This window comes from Diaphorina citri, unplaced genomic scaffold, assembly GCF_000475195.1.
Source record: "Diaphorina citri unplaced genomic scaffold, Diaci psyllid genome assembly version 1.1 scaffold418, whole genome shotgun sequence".
NCBI lineage: Eukaryota > Metazoa > Arthropoda > Insecta > Hemiptera > Psyllidae > Diaphorina > Diaphorina citri.
Window position 1 is genome coordinate 33,658 of NW_007377853.1, and position 19,172 is coordinate 52,829.

At 36.9% G+C, this 19,172-nt stretch overlaps 1 protein-coding gene and 2 non-coding genes across 3 annotated transcripts in view; all 3 read left to right on the forward strand.

The window, feature by feature from the left end:
• The window catches only part of LOC103508629 (protein slit-like), a 159,400-nt gene that overhangs the window by 6,297 nt on the left and 133,931 nt on the right, over positions 1 to 19,172 (forward strand). The window lies entirely within an intron of this gene.
• On the forward strand, positions 12,750 to 12,829 carry Trnal-uag. Its single transcript has one exon. It is a non-coding gene; the product is annotated as a tRNA-Leu (tRNA).
• Trnal-uag lies at positions 12,931 to 13,010 on the forward strand. The gene has a single exon. It is a non-coding gene; the product is annotated as a tRNA-Leu (tRNA).

Here is a 19,172-nt window from a genome sequence, read left to right on the forward strand (position 1 = left end):
GTATATTCAATCTGACGAGAAAAACTGAATAATATACGAAGCAAAGATGAATAAAAAAGAAATAAATAACCTCCGAACAAATCAAGATAAAAACCCTCTTGTGGGAAAGAAGTGTTGGCAATAATATTCAGGTGTTCCAGGTATGTATGTACATTGTACATCACTGAACACATCCACTAATATCCTTTATTTTATACACCTCCACTAATATTCTATGTTTTACTCATCCATTGGTGAATTGGTGATAGGGGCCAGTTGTCAGGTGTTCCAGGTACATTGTACATCACTGAAAACATCCACTAATATCCTTTATTTTATACACCTCCACTAATATTCTATGTTTTACTCATCCATTGGTGAATTGGTGATAGGGGCCAGTTTACCACTTTGTAGCCATGCTAGCAAATCTATTGGAGTTTTATTGGTGCTAGATTTTTAGTCCAGCTTTTCTTGGGTTGCGGTACCTGTTGTCAATTTACCTGTAGTCCTGGAGAAAATTCTAGTTTTAGGATTCTCGTGAAACAGTCATAGGTTTCTGAAGAATCTCTTTTGGACCTCTGTTCCCAGATCCGAGCCAGGATATCACTCTCGTGTGGGGAAAACTTGGGCCCCTCCCAGGGTCCCAGGAGAACTTGGCCGAAATTTTCCTTCTGCTTTTCCTACAGGATTCCTGAAAAGTATTTTTATATACTTATAGGAACACGATGAGATATATGAAGAAACTAAATAAACCTTATTATTATTATTATCATCTTCTGGATCAGGGTTGCCAAAACTGTTCAATTTTTTGGATTAGTTTTAGTTATTTATGTATCTACCTACATATCTATTGGGAACATAAATTTCATTCCAAACTTGCTACATAACCTTTACCTACGGAGATAATGTTAACTTTAGATGGGTAGTAGAGGGAATATGTTTTCCCTTTGCTCCAACGTAGGTACTTGTAAATTTCCATGTTTTTCCACACTGTTCATGTCAGCCTTCTTTTAGGTTATACTCGTACAAATAAGGTAAGAATTAAGGTTAGTGTGTTTTGAATTGAACTTTACATGAGCCGTAATAACAGGAACTAGAAAATAGAACAGAGATATTCCTCTATGAACATCTACGCCACTTTGGAGTTCTTCATTCTGCAGTATTGAAGACGAATTTGTTCCATCAGAGTAATGTGGAGAAATAAGGCTCAATATTTTCTTAGAAAACTACAAATATATACCTACAATGTAAAGATAGGCAGAGAAGATGCTATGAAGAGTATGAAGGTATAGGGTCCAGATTTGTAAAACTCTCCGGCCTTTTCTCCTAAGCCTTCTCGTTTCTCCCTCATCAGCTTTGTTCTCCATTCCCACTCATCTTCAACGTAGGTAGGTACTTGTAAATTTCCATGTGTTTTCAACACTGTTCATGTCAGCCTTCTTTTAGGTTATACAAATAAGGTAAGAATTTAGGTTAGTGTGTTTTGAATTAAACTTTACATGAGCCGTAATAACAGGAACTAGAAAATAGAACAGAGATATTCCTCTATGAACATCTACGTCACTTTGGAGTTCTTCATTCTGCAGTATTGAAGACGAATTTGTTCCATCAGAGTAATGTGGAGAAATAAGGTTCAAGATTTTCTTAGAAAACTACAAATACCCACAATGTAAAGATAGGCAGAGAAGATGCTATGAAGAGTATGAAGGAATAGGGTCCAGATTTGGTGAATAAAGAATGCACTGGATTTGAATCCAAACACATGTACCTTCCTATGTACATATGTGAAATAGCGTATTGGCAAGGTTTTATCAATGAACTATGAACATACAAAAGCACATTAGAAATTATGAGTGGTGTGCTTGTGTCTATAACTCTTGGTTACCATGTGACTTAAAGCTCTCAATAAAGTTCCAAGTTATTAAACAAACCTCTTGTCAGATTAGTGTTTGGAATTTCTGTTTTTCCAACAGTCACAGATGAGACTTTGAACTAGTGGTTCTCAGTGGTTGCCAAATATGGGTACCCAACTTGGTTGATATTGATTTCAATTTTGAAACAATATTTATTGTAATTTTCATATAGTAAAGAATAAAGATCTTCTTATGTCTCATAATTCGACCTTTACTTAGTTTTGTTACTACCGCTTTCACGTGCTTAATCAAGAGATTTGTCTGAATTTTGGGTGTCATCTATGCTGAATTTACCAACATTAATGACACTTCACACCTAATGAAAGGACTGAATTCAGATGTTTGGACACGGCTGCTCTAGATCAAAATGCTACGATTGTGAAAATAAATCATACCCAGCGAGCTACGAAGTATTGCATAAGAAATAGTCACATTGTTCTATGCATGTGACATTAGTTTAAATAGACTGGCAGTGTCTACTTGGTACGATGTGTCCATATTAAGGTGCTATGTACTCTGGTATACTTGAAGCTCAAATATGAAAATGTGGTTTTAGTCAAATTATTAGATCGACAGCTTAGGAAAATCATCTCGGCAGTAATATTGGGGAGGCTTGATTTTTTGATTACAGCTCCAGCAAATCTGTAGATTTCCTCAGTTAATCCGTTTGGATTTACATCGAAAAATTAAAACCAAAGGCAAACTACATATTAGTTAATAAATAAATAAAATAAATGTCTTTCTTTGTGTTACTATATCACAACTTTGGTGCTCACTGCAGCATTGTAGGATTTTTCCAAATACATAGGTAAGTATATCGCAATAATCCAGCTCCCAATTACCTACCATGCTGGCACCGGTCGCTATGCGCATTTATATTACATAGCTACTCATTTTCCTCATAGAACCTTTCCGAAGTAGCAACAGAAAGAGCGAATTTAAATTTATCTAACTTTGATTTTTCTCCTAATCTGGATAATGAGATTTCTGCATTCATGATTTGAAGCTTACAATTCTACAGGATCTTAGATCATCGGACATACGATTACCTATGTAGGTTTATATACTTTACCTACTTTGATTTTCTTCCCTGTTCCTGGCGTAACAGAATGACCGGTTTGCACACTTCACACTCAATTGAGTAAAAAAATTAATGAGGCGATATTCTGCAAATACGTTTTCATAAAAACGTTCCGCCCGTTTAGAATTGAAGTGATTAAAGTTTCCCTATTCAACCCCGAGAACTTTTTAAAGTCTAATAGTTTGGTCTTTAAAGTCTGGTGTTATACGGTGTTATTGCAGAATTGTTCAGGTGATGCTTCGTGTATGTTTACAGGTTCAGGCGGAAATCTTTCAATCACCTGCTAAACAGATCCAGGTGCTCCAAGTGTGAGGTCGGAGAAATTTTGTAGTGTACTCGTAGTGAACCTTTTCGGCAGAGTACTCAAATGATCTCATTCTGACTTGTTAAGCAAAAGTTATACGGTGTTATTGCAGAATTGTTCAGGTGATGCCTCGTGTATGTTTACAGGTTCAGGCGGAAATCTTTTAATCACCTGCTAAACAGATCCATGTGCTCCAGGTGTGAGGTCGGAGAAATTTTGTAGTGTACTCGTAGTGAACCTTTTCGGCAGAGTACTCAAATGATCTCATTCTGACTTGTTAAGCAATCGGGTGTTTGTGAATCATCTTGGCAAACTCTGCTGGATACAGAGGAGTTACGTAAAGAAACTGAATTTAAAACGCTTCTTGCCAAAATATCAGTTCCTCAACCTCCGAAAATTTCCTCCAAATGACAGGTGTAGGAAACAATTTTGTTCTAAGGTTTCGCAGGGCTTTGGCTATGAATAATAGACACACACAGCACACACTGCGCTTGGAGTGTGAGGCAAAGTATTATGGTGGCATGATATATTGATACAAAATTCAATGTAATTTTTACATGGCATGTATCATACTCTTTTATTCAATATTCATACTGCTTTTGGCAGCCTACATGTTACTCGGCGGAGTTTTGATTTATGTAAGGCTCCAGATGTAACATTTTTCTTCGTCCAAGCCAAATCTTTAGTTGTCATCGAAGTGTGCTGTATTATGTACTCAACTTGGTACGAAATGTATCTTGGATCTGTGACCGAAGATCAAGAGGTTACCAGCGGATGTTTCATGTGTTACTCGGAGCATCCTCGGTTTTGCTAAGCCGCTTTTGCACAGAAAATAAGTCCACTTCATAGAAAGTTCCCCTTTATTACTAAATTATCCTTATCAAACGAACCTGAAAAAGTTTGACACAGATAGCTATAGTTTTTACTGTTTTCTCTTAGACATTAGGTACTCTATTGATTGCAGTCATTGAGCGATGGACTACAGTCAAACACAAAGGATCTCCAATTCACCTGGTGATCGAACCCGGAATCAACCGTGTAGAAAAAGAGGTCGAACCGTGGTGTTGTTCAGCGAGAATTGCATGGAAACGCCAGGTGTTCGGCAACATCCTAATGAAACATTTAAAGTTCTAACAACTGTAATTTTTCTAATACTCCGACAATCATGAGAAGTCGTGATCAAACCGAACCGCCCCTTTCGAGAATTCTCATTTCTAACGTACGGATACAGACAAATACAGAGTACGATAGAAATGAAAGCATCATTTTACCTCCCAAGATAATTGAGTGAAAGAGGTCATCTATCGCATGTGATTCGAAATTAGATTGCTCTTCTCGAAAGACACTCGAAAAATTGGTCTTGGATTGACTGGACGCCTCAACTCAGTAATTATTTTCTAGGAAGAAGCTTCTAAAGATCTTATTGGTTGGTAGGTCCATCTTACGTCTTTCTACATATGAGAGATTTGGCAATTCTTAGTCAACTTCCTTGTATGTCTTTGAAGACATACGAGACAATGGTGCCATGGATGGATGATGGTGCTCAATCTCTCCCAGTAGGATCCTGTACAACCTGCACGTTCATATTGATCAGGCTAATTATTTTTATTGTGTCTATTTATCAGAACTTATTAATTCTGTTTCCTGAGTCCTGACCTCAAACAATTGGGTGCCTCCCCTTTCTCGTGGTTAACCGAGGCTTATCGCCATCGATCCTGGATCGTGTAAGCCTGTCTTTATTATCTTCGATCTTGTTTGGAATTTTTGGCAATACCTTATGTTGAAGCTTGAACAAATTGTTTGTTTTTAGCAAGATAAAGGCACGCTCGATTTTAAATTTCATGCATTATTAATTGTTGATGATTTCTTTCTGCATGTTTTGTTGTCTGGTATCCAACCGCTTCATTCCATTTTACATCATGTTTCCAGCTATTTCATTTTGTTCAACAATATCTCTCGTGTCACTTGTTTCGACAGTCCTGGGGATGAGTGCGGGGTTTTCAGAGGACATTTCACATTTGGTGCGAAAATTCTCCATTTCCGTTTCCGTGTGAAATATCTGAAAATTTCTGATTGAATTTCGAAAACGGGAACATTGCAGCTTTTGTCGTGGATATCCTGTTGTTCTGTTAGCACTCCAGGTCGTAGTTTAGCTTCACAGCTGACTGGACACTGTTTGGTTTTCTATTAGTGGATATTTTAGCATTTCTCCACACACAGAGAGAGATAGTCCACTGGGTGTTCAAAAAGTAGAGAGACACGTTTGTTATCTGATTTACATGAGGTACCTACTTACATGATCTTTTTTGACCCTTCCCATTAGTCTTTGCACTTTACATCAATAATAACAGCTAAATCTGCAATCTCTTGTGAAAGTGTTTGCTAACATCTGAGCATTGAGCATTCTCGCATTGCTCACAGACTAGCCCCGAACACCCAGAGATTGACAAAGATGGTAGGCCCAGGTGTAAGCTTGTAAATAATCCTGAAAACATTGACCTTTGTATCCTGGACTGTTGTGGAAAGCTCTAGCCCTGCTCTTTTCGTTCTTTACTTCAAATGCTGCAAAATAATCCGATTCTTGTTCAAATGCTGCTAGTAATACGAGTAATAATGGAGTTGCGTTGTTATCTGATTTACATGAGGTACCTACTTACATGATCTATTTTGACCCTTCCTATTAGTGTTTGCACTTTACATCAATAATTACAGCTAAATCTGCAATCTCTTGTGAAAGTGTTTGCTAACATCTGAGCATTGAGCATTCTCGCATTACTCACAGACTAGCCCCGAACACCCAGAGATTGACAAAGATGGTAGGCCCGGGTGTAAGCTTGTAAATAATCCTGAAAACATTGACCTTTGTATCCTGGACTGTTGTGGAAAGCTCTTTTCGTTCTTTACTCCGTGCTCTTTTCGTTCTTTACTTCAAATGCTGCAAAATAATCCGATTCTTGTTCAAATGCTGCTAGTAATACGAGTAATAATGGAGTTGCAGTCAAATGCTGCAAAATAATCCGATTCTTGTTCAAATGCTGCTAGTAATACGAGTAATAATGGAGTTGCAGGTGGCAGAACTTTGCAAGTCTGTGGTTTTGGTACCCGTGGCTATTATTAGCAGAGATAGTAATCATAGTAATGCGATGTTGGCCATGCTTAGCAGAGTAATGTAGAATTTAATTAGCTCCAATATTTACATCCCATTAGTGTCTAATAAAACTTTCGGATTCCGTGGTGTCCTTTACGCTTACCTGGTCGAGATGCCGGAAATTTTGCCTAGATTAGGGACGGAAAATCTTCGGCAGAATCTGTGAAACGGTATGCTTTACGTACGTTGGGCTAATGGGCAGTCCACAAAGATCGCGATAGTTTTATAAGAAAGTATGTATGTACATATAAAGACTGCAATGGGCTGCTGCTGCTACTGCTACGAAATGTCTGTGTCTGTGGTATACATTATAGGCAACCCTCAAAGCATTCATTAGGGAAAATAATGTAGTAACATGACTCATGACTATCTCGAGTATTCATGACTATCATGATGAGTATTCATGACTTTCATGATGAGTATTCACGACTATCATGATGAGTATTCATGAGATTTGTATTCATGACTATCATGATAAGTATTCATGTGGCTAGCGGGCATATAATATTCACCATACCTTGGTTCATCACCCCATAGAGTACCAAACGTTATAGAGAAATTTAGAACAATCTTCTTTTCTGGTCCAAGTTTTGATCAACCTTTCAAACATGGGCGTACATACACAGTTAGGTAGGGCAAAATAGAGAACCTGAAAGTTGAAAGCTCTTCATGACAAATTAATTGCCTCCCATCATGAAACATTTACCACCCGAATATTGAACCAAGAATAAATTCTAAGCTGATATTCTAATGAAACTTGAGAGAAAATAATGATTTTATTGAAATAAATAAGACAAATAAATACATCTTATCAAATAAAACCATTCCTGCATACTAGGCTTTCATGTTCTGACGTGATAAGACATCTTATCAAATAAAACCATTCCTGCATACTAGGCTTTCATGTTCTGACGTGATAAGATCTAAAACAGTTCTGGTACCAATAATACCAAAGTTCAGAATAACAAATTACTCGTAATAATCACCGTCATTTGTCACTTGAAATAATTCAACAAAACACAAATTTCAATTCAACCTTAAAGCTCAAATCAAGTAGAAATTTAAGGAAACACTCCAAGTCTCTGAGGAATTTATTTTAACGAGATGCTTGTATTTTTTAAAAGAAATATTATTATTTACAAACGATTCAAGAAACGGAGATACCTAAAATTTAAAAACAACTATATTTTTTTACGTGTTTCATTGATGTCCTGATTTATTTGTACGCAGATTTCTTTTGTGCCTTAATTGCTTTGTTTATCGATTAGAAAATAATGTAGTAACATGACTCGAGTATTCATGACTTTCATGATGAGTATTCATGACTATCATGATAAGTATTCATGTGGCTAGCGGGCATATAATATTCACCATACCTTGGAAAATAATGTAGTAACATGACTCGAGTATTCATGACTATCATGATGAGTATTCATGACTTTCATGATGAGTATTCATGACTATCATGATAAGTATTCATGTGGCTAGCGGGCTTATAATATTCACCATACCTTGGTTCATCACCCCATAGAGTACCAAGTTCCGTGTACCAGCACAAATGAAGTCCAAAAGTTATGTGTTATGTTGGCATAAACCAACAAGTCCCGTACACATAGTGCCATATTTCTCACGTTACCTGTTTCCAATATTTCTCAGATTACCTCTCAAAAGCCTGATACACACTGCGAGTTCCCCGTACAATCAAGTTGAATGTACGATTTAAATGACAAATTGTTCCCTGAAGCTGTGCAAGAATCTATTGGGAGTATCGGCCATTAGCGGCTAAATGTGCGATTTATCATTTGAAAAGTGATTTGTACATAAGAAAAATCATAGCTTGTCTTCTCCTCTTCTTTCACTAAACCTCTTGTCCCTTTCCAGAATGGGGTCGGCATTTCTCTGCCAAAGTTGAATCGTTGATACAGATTTAAAGAAATAACGCCAAATTTTCATTTGAAAAGGTGTTTCTTGGATCTGTTCTAGCTCTACTTGAGCTGAATTATCCTGGAATTAGTTTACCACCGTGAATTATGAACTCCATCGTGTGATAAAGTTATTAGATCGACAGCTTAGGAAAATCATCTCGGCAGTAATATTGGGGAGGCTTGATTTTTTGATTACAGCTCCAGCAAATCTGTAGACTATTAGATCGACAGCTTAGGAAAATCATCTCGGCAGTAATATTGGGAGGCTTGATTTTTTGATTACAGCTCCAGCAAATCTGTAGATTTCCTCAGTTACTCCGTTTGGATTTACATCGAAAAATGAAAACCGAAGGCAAACTACATATTAGTTATTACGTAGTGTTTACAATTTCATTGTAGTAATCTGTGTAACAGAAGTAACATGTAACACTGAATCGCTGCCGGAGTATCACTTATGACAGCTCATGGTGTCCGCCGTCCTATGAAAGCTGTGCTTTCGCTTTGTTTATTTTAAATAACAAAGTCTGCTATTTTATTAACGATATTGTTCGCAAGGCTGCCGGAGTATCACTTATGACAGCTCACGGTGTCCGCCGTCCTATGAAAGCTGTGCTTTCGCTTTGTTTATTTTAAATAACAAAGTCTGCTATTTTATTAACGATATACTTGTGTACGAAGCTTGAAGTTTAGCATAGGTCATGCATTCGGGAAAATCGTAGCGTGTGCATCAGCCTTAAAGAATACGTCATGCATTTGGTCTCATCTTGAGACACTGACTCTAGGTGTTTGGACGTTCGGTGCTTCATAAATAATACAATATTCTGTCCTTACCTGACTGCAAAATGGTCTAGTCCTTTAGTAATCCTGATTCATGTGATTGTTCGCAAATACCGCGTGTGTAACTTGTGTACATATTATTATATCCGGGCTATCATCGGCGCGGCGAGAGTTTTCGGTTCCTTACACTTGGCTGAACAAATGCCCTGCTGATGCTGAATATCAGTGTAAATGTGTAATTCTGATGAAAGTGATTCCAAATATCGGCGAAAATTTGTTAAAATGGTCGGATAAAAAACGCCAGGATTGGCATTGAGCGTTCACACATAGTCGGCAGCCGTCGATCGACTTTGAACTGGAAAAAAGTTGTCTCTTTGTAGTTTGTTCAATACGATCGACAGCCGTCGACTATGTGTGGACACAGCTTTAGATTCTATCTTCTGTGTAGGGTGTAGGGATATAAAATCGAGGGCTTGACTGAGGAACATATATTTTTTGTGACTTTCTGATTTCTGAGAGTCCTCAGGAATTAGATTTCCTCAAAGCCAATTTACGAATCGCAAGGACAGTTTTAGAACACCAGATTCAAACCGACCAAGATTTTTTCGAAATCGGAGACTTATCTTATCAGGTGCAGTGGAAGGAACTCATTAAATCATTTGGAGATAGTTATTAATGACTTAATTAGGTACCTACGCAGTACGCAGGTACCTACCTAATGTAAACAAATCATTACACCATGTCAGGTAGGTTTCACGTAAAATATTTACATCTTTCCTCACATGACTCAAGCGTTTTCTTTACAGACATCACATATGAATGCAATCTGCTTTACATACACTAAACGATGCTCCCGGTATTTATCATTTGGAGATAGTTATTAATGACTTAGTTACCTACGCAGGTACCTAATGTAAACAAATTGATAATATTGTGATAACCTTTTAGTTTTATTACATTCACATTTTACATACCTTTGTATATACGTTATGTTGATTTGGCCAATTTCGCATCTAACACAGAATGTAACTTGGTTAGTGGAGACCTTCTGGTACCAATAATACCAGAGTTCAGAATAACAAATTACTCGTAATAATCACCGTCATTTGTCACTTGAAATAATTCAACAAAACACAAATTTCAATTCAACCTTAAGTCGGCATTTCCTTGTTTATTTATTCATTTCTTCTTGTTCACATTCTTCTATCTAGGCTCCATTACTTCTCTGCACTATACATTTTCCATCGGACCTACGAAAACTCGTAACTTGTGTACGAAGCTTGAAGTTTAGCATAGGTCATGCATTCGGGAAAATTGTAGCGTGTGCATCAGCCTTAAAGAATACGTCATGCATTTGGTCTCATCGTGAGACACTGACTCTAGGTGTTTATACGTTCGGTGCTTCATAAATAATACAATATTCTGTCCTTACCTGACTGCAAAATGGTCTAGTCCTTTAGTAATCCTGATTCATGTGATGTCAGGACCTGGTGTTGATGAAGCTTATTGCCATACTTGGTATCAAAATGAGACTTTGAACTAGTGGTTCTCAGTGTTTGCCGAATATGGGTGCCCAACTTGGTAGATATTGATTTCAATTTTGAAACAACAATATTTATTGTAATTTTCATATAGTAAAGAATAAAGATCTTCTTATGTCTCATAATTCAACTTTTACTTAGTTTTGTTACTACCGCTCTCACGTGATTAATTAAGGGATTTGTCTGAATTTTGGGTGTCATTCATGCTGAATTTACCAACATTAATGACACTTGACACCTAATGAAAGGACTGAATTCAGATGTTTGGACACGGCTGCTCTAGATCAAAATGCTACGATTGTGAAAATAAATCATACCCAGCGAGCTACGAGGTATTGCATAAGAAATAGTCACATTGTTCTATGCATGTGACATTAGTTTAAATAGACTGGCAATGTCTACTTGGTACGATGTGTCCATATTAAGGTGCTATGTACTCTGGTATACTTGAAGCTCAAATATGAAAATGTGGTTTTAGTCAAAAGTCCTGAAACTCCTGAATATTTTACCCTTTCTCTTGTAGAGCATGGTTCTTCTCCAGAATCTCCAGCCCAGCGCTTCCTGTAAAACAAACTAAATTTTCGTCAGTTCAAATCAATTGGTTTTTTCGTTCTAACTGACAGAACGTTGACTACCTACTTATTGAAGACCGACACCAAAAAACTTGAAAATTTTCAGTTTTATATACTTGAAGGCTAGGCTATAGGCTGAGCTTTTGAAACTCCTGAATATTTTACCATTTCTCTTGTAGAGCATGGTTCTTCTCCGGAATCTCCAGCCCAGCGCTTCCTGTAAAACAAACTAAATTTTCGTCAGTTCAAATCAATTGGTTTTTTCGCCCTAACTGACAGAAAGTTGACTACCTACTTATTGAAGACCGACACCAAAAAACTTGAAAATATTCATTTTATTTTTACTTGAAGGCTAGGCTATAGGCTGAGCTTCGCTTTGAGCTCTTGGCGTTTGCTCTTCTCCCAGCTAGCTAGCTCAATAGTCTTCTTAGACCCCAGCTCCCTAATTAATTTAGCAAAGAGGATTGCTCGGATTTTGTGTCATTGCTACTGAAAGCTCATTTTCTTTAGAATGGGAAACTACTTAGTACGGCTTCTCTTTGAGTCGGGTAACCTAGATAAGAATGTGGGGTATTTCAGATGTTGTTTGATGTAAAGAAGATGTGTCAGTAACTTAGTCAGTATGCACTTTATGGTAAGGGCTAATAAGTGGGCCATTTAGAGAATTTCTACCTTTTAAGATAGTCAGACCCGTTTCTGATAAGTGGCATATCTGGTGTATTTCTAATTAGTAGGTCAGCATGTCATCTTCCAATTTTGTGTCATTGCTACTGAAAGCTCATTTTCTTTAGAATGGGAAACTATTTAGTACGGCTTCTCTTTGAGTCGGGTAACCTAGATAAGAATGTGGGGTATTTCAGATGTTGTTTGATGTGTCAGTAACATAGTCAGTATGCACATTATGGTAAGGGCTAACAAGTGGGCCATTTAGAGGATTTCTACCTTTTAAGATAGTCAGACCCGTTTCTGATAAGTGGCATATCTGGTGTATTTCTAATTAGTAGGTCAGTATGTCATCTTCCATCGAGTTAGCTACTACCATTGAACTAAAATCTGAAGGGCTGGTCTTGTTGTGTTTGACAGGCTTTTGTTTAGGATAGGAAATACTTATATACGTACTCTGATGACTATGATGACTCCGATAAGATATTGTTTGGTTTTTAGTAACATTTTTGCAGGTTTTGTTGCAGTGTCATCTTCCATCGAGTTAGCTACTACCATTGGACTAAAACCTGAAGGGCTGGTGTTGTTGTGTTTGACAGGCTTTTGTTTAGGATAGGAGATAACTTATATACCTACGTAGATACTCTGATGACTATCGTGACTCCGATAAGATATTGTTTGGTTTTTAGTAACATTTTTGCAGGTTTTGTTGCAGTCGTTTTCAGAAATCCATCTTCTTTCAATACCTACATCTTTCCTCACATGACTCAAGCGTTTTCTTTACAGACATCACATATGAATGCAATCTGCTTTACATACACTAAACGATGCTCCCTCTTTCATCGAGGTAGCGTGGCCGAGTGGTCTAAGGCGCTGGTTTTAGGCACCAGTCCGAAAGGGCGTGGGTTCGAATCCCACCGCTGCCAGATTTTTTACACCTATTTATTACGGTTTTTATTATTATTATAATTTTTTTTTGGTATGTGTGTTGTTAAGAAACAGGTAACAATACCGTCCCTTTTATCAAGGTAGCGTGGCCGAGTGGTCTAAGGCGCTGGTTTTAGGCACCAGTCCGAAAGGGCGTGGGTTCGAATCCCACCGCTGCCAGATTTCTTATATACGTACTCTGATGACTATGATGACTCCGATAAGATATTGTTTGGTTTTTAGTAACATTTTTGCAGGTTTTGTTGCAGTTTTTATTATGAATTAGCCTTCAGGGACTTTTCAAACGTTCAAGGGTAAAAATTAGGAAAATTTTATCCACTGAAAAAATTGTATGCCAGGGAGTTTTACTTTTTTGAACGAGTTGCTGTTATTTAGAAGGCATACGGAGTTAAATACCGCTACCTTTTAAGATAGTTTTGGACTTTCTTTCAATACAGAAAGTGGTGGTTTCTGCAGAAATCCAATTTATTGAGAACAATCGTTCTCCCCTCTCTCTCTCTCTCCCTTTCCCTCTCCTCTCCCTCCCTCCTTCCCTTTCTCTCTTTCGTTGTATTGAAAACCAAACAAACTAGATAGAAAGAAAGAGGGAGAGAGTCAAATCATATTTCTTTCCCTTTCTCTCTTTCGTTGTATTGAAAACCAAACAAACTAGATAGAAAGAAAGAGGGAGAGAGTCAAATCATATTTCTATTTCGTGGAAACAATACAATATTTCATTTTCCGTCTCACTGATTCGAAATACTCCTCTCCTTTTTCACTTCTCGAATCTTGAAGCTTTGACACTTTCTTACTTTCTATTTTTCCTTTAAAAAAAATCCTTTTTTAAAAAGCTTTTTATTTCCAAATCTCATGGAAGTGTATTTTCGGGCACCAGTCGAGTGAATTACGCCAGAAGAAATGAAATTTTCGGTCCCGAATTTCATGCATCATTGCTACCTCGGAAATAGTTATCCAGTTAGAAGGAGATTGTGAATGAGTATGGAGCAGTTGAATCGGTATTTTATCCCAAGAAAAAACCTTCAACTTTGCCCCACTCACCCTGAAGCCTTTTAGTTCAAAGAACATTGCAATCAGGAGACCACGGGCTCATTTCCAGGCCTGTCAGGAGTCTCTAATGTCAGTGCCCTATATCAGTAAAGGAGTAAAGTATTTACAATTCCGTATTTTGATGTAATTCGTCAAACTTCAAAGTTTTGCTTTTCTATTGGTTATTGCACTTGTAAGATACTTGTCCATACTTTGGAGGTATTATGGAAAAGTATTTACAATTCCATATTTTGATGTAATTCGTCAAACTTCAAAGTTTTGCTTTTCTATTGGTTATTGCACTTGTAAGATACTTGTCCATACTTTGGAGGTATGGGCACAGGAGTCTCAGCTTAGAGACTTCCAGCAGTCCTGAAGATATTCGAGTAACCAATCATCCATGAACATAAGGAACATATTGAAATGGTAGCTGATATACACAAACACAACAAAGGCTTCGCCTTTTCCTTCCCAATCTCACCCCGTATATTGTGTGATCAGGAAAATGTTTTTCCAAGTTTCGAATGTTATGGGTTCGTTTTTACGATGTCCGCCCGAGGCCAGTTCGTATATTTATTATCGGACATTAATGTGAAAGTAAAAGAGACGTCCGTATTGAATTATTACTCATATCAGGAAAGTACCGCCGTTTCCCCCCGACCGAAAAACGCTTGAAAACAACGAGCATTAAAAACACGAAACTTTTGCTGACCGTTTTACCTGTCTACTGATAGGTTAGGGAAGTTTACATGTGAAAATGGAGTCTCAGCTTAGAGACTTCTAGCAGTCCTGAAGATATTCGAGTAACCAATCATCCATGAACATAAGGAACATATTGAAATGGTAGCTGATACACAAACAAAACAAAGGCTTCGCCTTTTCCTTCCCAATCTCACCCCGTATATTGTGTGATCAGGAAAATGTTTTTCCAAGTTTCGAATGTTATGGGTTCGTTTTTACGATGTCCGCCCGAGGCCAGTTCGTATATTTATTATCGGACATTAATGTGAAAGTAAAAGAGACGTCCGTATTGAATTATTACTCATATCAGGAAAAGTACCGCCGTTTCTCCCCGACCGAAAAACGCTTGAAAACAACGAGCATTAAAAACACGAAACTTTTGCTGACCGTTTTACTTGTCTACTGATAGGTTACAATAGGTGAGGGAAGTTTACATGTGAAAATAAAGTCCATTTAAAATGCATAGTATGTGATTGTAAAATAACTAAAATGGTAAAGATAATATTGTGATGTTTCCCCCCGACCGAAAAACACTTGAAAACAACGAGCATTAAAAACACGAAACTTTTGCTGACCGTTTTACCTGTCTACTGATAGGTTAGGGAAGTTTACATGTGAAAATAAAGTCCATTTAAAATGCATAGTATGTGATTGTAAAATAACTAAAATGGTAAAGACAATATTGTGATAACCTTTTAGTTTTATTATATTCACATTTTACATACCTTTGTATATACGTTATGTTGATTTGGCCAATTTCGCATCTAACACAGAATGTAACTTGGTTAGTGGAGACGCCAAATCACACTAAGTGCTGCATCAAAATTTTGATAGTTCAAACCACACAATTTATTATTACCCTATACAAGTATACATATTACCGCACTATACATTTTTATTATGAATTAGCCTTCAGGGACTTTTCAAACGTTCAAGGGTAAAAATTACGGGAATTTTATCCACTGAAAAAATTGTATGCCAGGGAGTTTTACTTTTTTGAACGAGTTGTTGTTATTTAGAAGGCATATGGAGTTAAATACCGGGAACCAGTTTGGCTTATTTGGACTTTTTGGTATCTTTTGATTTCCAGAAGCAGCTCTTTAATGGTTTCTGTTGGGACTCGCCTCTATCATTTGAGATTGGTACATATGTCTTTAGTTGTCATAATTTGGCACTACGTACTATTCAGACAGTTCAGTCTGCTTCAGACTGAAGTCTGCTCCCTAGATTTTTGATCATCTTAACCAATCCTCTGGTTAGCTTAACCATTGAAACTGGTCATATAAGACGGTCTACATTTGCACCCTCTTCCAGATCAGACCTACAATAAACGCCTGAATTCCCCTCTCTATTTTAGGCTAATAGGTATCCTAATTATTTATATTCGGTGAAGTTATCCTTCAGGGAAAGAAAGGTAAACTTTTTGCCCATTATACTTTGGAAATTTAAATGGGAAAAAAGTGAAATATACAGGGGGTCATCAAGTTTTTTATAAAGGTGGTTGGAAAGATAGAGTGGCTGATAGAAGAGACGGATTGACCACCCTAAAAAGAATGATGGCGAAAGGGTTGCTCTTAAAAGTGGAGGAAAAAATAACTTGGAAAAAAATTAAGCCTGTCCTCATCACAGTCAGGAAGAAGACTTTTCCAACTTTTAACCTAACTGGCGAAATGTGTGACCAAAATGTTACGCTTTAAGCCCGAAGTTTTTGCTCTGGTTTTCAATGAGATTTTTTAAGCAGTTTTAACAACAGGTGTTCATCCAGTCTAGAATACTTATTCGAATGTGTACCTCTACTTATGTAAGAGTGTGCATAATTGCATATATTATGTTCAAACTTCGTATATTCTTGCAATGGAGAGATAATGCTTCATGAAACATTTCAACTTCAGCGAAACTTTATATTTCCTCCAATTCTCTCATTTCTTCTATTTCTCCATTTAACTTGTTCCTTTTTCCAATAAGACTTCCACTTGACTAATTACATCATCATGTTTCGTTCAGTCTGTCTGTTGGTCTGTGAACCAAACATATGCAGCTCTTGTGTTTTTTAGGTGACTAACTTTTCTATATTCTATTCTTTCATTCTGCTATTTTGCTGTTGCCTCTACTTATGTAAGAGTATGCATAATTACATATATTATGTTCAAACTTCATATATTCTTGCAATAGAGAGATAATGCTTCATGAAACATTTCAACTTCAGCGAAACTTTTATATTTCCTCCATTTCTTCTATTTCTTCATTTAACTTGTTCCTTTTTCCAATCAGACTTCCACTTGACTAATTACATCATCATGTTTCGTTCAGTCTGTCTGTTGGTCTGTGAACCAAACATATGCAGGTCTTGTGTCTTTTAGGTGACTAACTTTTCTATCTTCTATTCTTTCATTCTGCTATTTTGCTGTTGTTGTCTGTCAAAATGTCAGCACATAATGCAGTTTTACAAGTAGGTTTAAGTACTATAAGTTGGGAAACATGTGGGAATTTATTCTTTCTTTTATTATACAAGATAAATTTTGTTTCGCCCAAAAATATGCTTTCCTTTTGCATTTTTGAGATGGGTTCTTTGGATCAGTGTTACATTAATGGCCGGTCTTTATTCTAGTGATGTGAATCCTGGAACGGAACATCCATAGCTTCATAAGCATAGTATAAAGATCATAGTAAATATGTACGAGTATCTACATAGAACATGTAAAGATCGAGAAAAAAAGAGAGCGAAGGAAATGTCAAAACAGTTTGTGCATAATTCTCTGTTTGAACATAATATGATGTTTTATTGTACAGGAAATCTGTACAGCGTTCCATACATAATGTACGTTGTTTATGTTTAACACACCCAACTCCATGTCGGCGAAATGCTGAACATTATTCCCATTGCAACTTTTCTTTTTACCTGGTTTTCCTATTCCTGCACAGATTTGAGATAGCTACCCGATTACTTGTTAATGTCTGAGATTTTGCTGTTTTTTTTTTTTAGCTGATCCCCCAGCATAAACCGCACAGCTTGTATTTTGGATGGTTTTAGAGCCATCTGTAAAACAAATAAAAGAGTTGTTAAATTTGGATGATACCACCTGTAAAAATTGAGACTGAAGTATAAGAGGGGAAGTTTCCGATTTCTTGGATTTACATAGAGAAAGGTCTACAACAGGAAAGTCAGAATACCAAGGAGGAAAACCTTGAGAATAAGGTACAACTTTGGTGTTTTTGAGGACTGCTGAAACTTCCCGTATGCAATTAAATCTAACTTTTAAAGGAAGGGGTTTATTAGGGGTAATGTTGAATGAATCAACATTACTGAACAAGATTTTATGCATAGGGTTTAGAGGACAACCATATAATTTAACTACATAATTAAACAATAGTTTATCTCTTCTAATCGACAATGGTGGTATGTTTGATTCGGCGTACAAACTTTGGACGGGGCTCGATCTCAATGCACCAGTGGCGATGCGAATCCCATTGTGATGAACCGGATTCAACTTGTTGATGATGTGATCTTTGGCTGAACTGTAAATGCTAGAACCATAATCCATGATTGGTGAAACATAAGATTGGTATAATTTCAAGAGAGTTTGTCTGTGGAGGCCATAATTCTTATTACTTACAATTTTTAGAACATTCATGGCATTCAGCGCACGAGATTTGACGTACTCCACATGTGGACCCCATGACAACTTAGAATCCCAAATCAGGCCTAAAAATTTAGTTTTGTCCACAAATTTCAACTCTTTATCAGAGTAATATAGGGTGAGTGGCACGGACCTAGATCGTAATCTAGTAAAGTCTACGCAAATAGATTTTTGTGGATCGGCCGAGAAAATTAACCCATTGGTGTCTGACCAAATCTTAATTGCGTTTAATGTTGCCTGAAAACGATCGAGAATGGTAGATAAATCTTTACCTCTGTAGATTATAAGGAGGTCATCTATAAAAAGCATACTTCTGAGGGGGAGCGTGATAATTTTAAGTAAATCATTTAGAAAGATTATGAACAATAAAGGACTAAGTGAGGATCCTTGGGGGATACCATTTTCAAGTGGAAATGACCTTGATATAGTGTTATTACACTTAACCCTTATTGTCCGATTCTGGAGAAAGTTTTGCAGATATTTTAAAATGAAACCATTGATCCCGTATGAAGAAAGTAATTTGATTATTTTATAACGCCACGTCATGTCAAATGCTTTTTGAATGTCTAAGAATGAGGCTATTGTATGCTCTTTTTGGTTCATTCCCTTGGCAATTTCATGCTCCAAAAATGCCAAATTGTCAATAGTAGACCGTTTTCTTCTACCTCCACTTTGAAAGGGACTTAACAGTTGTTTGTCTTCTATGTACCAGAAAAGTCTTGTATTAACCATTTTTTCAAGGATTTTACTAGTACAATTGATTAATGATATTGGCCTGTAATTTGACTTCCCAATCAAATGGCTAAACCGCTCGTTACGAGAGCCCAGGTTTACAAATCTCATATCCGATACCACTTTGGCATATTTAGAGATTTCATTGATAAGTAAGACATCGGACATACCAGGTTCAGTATTA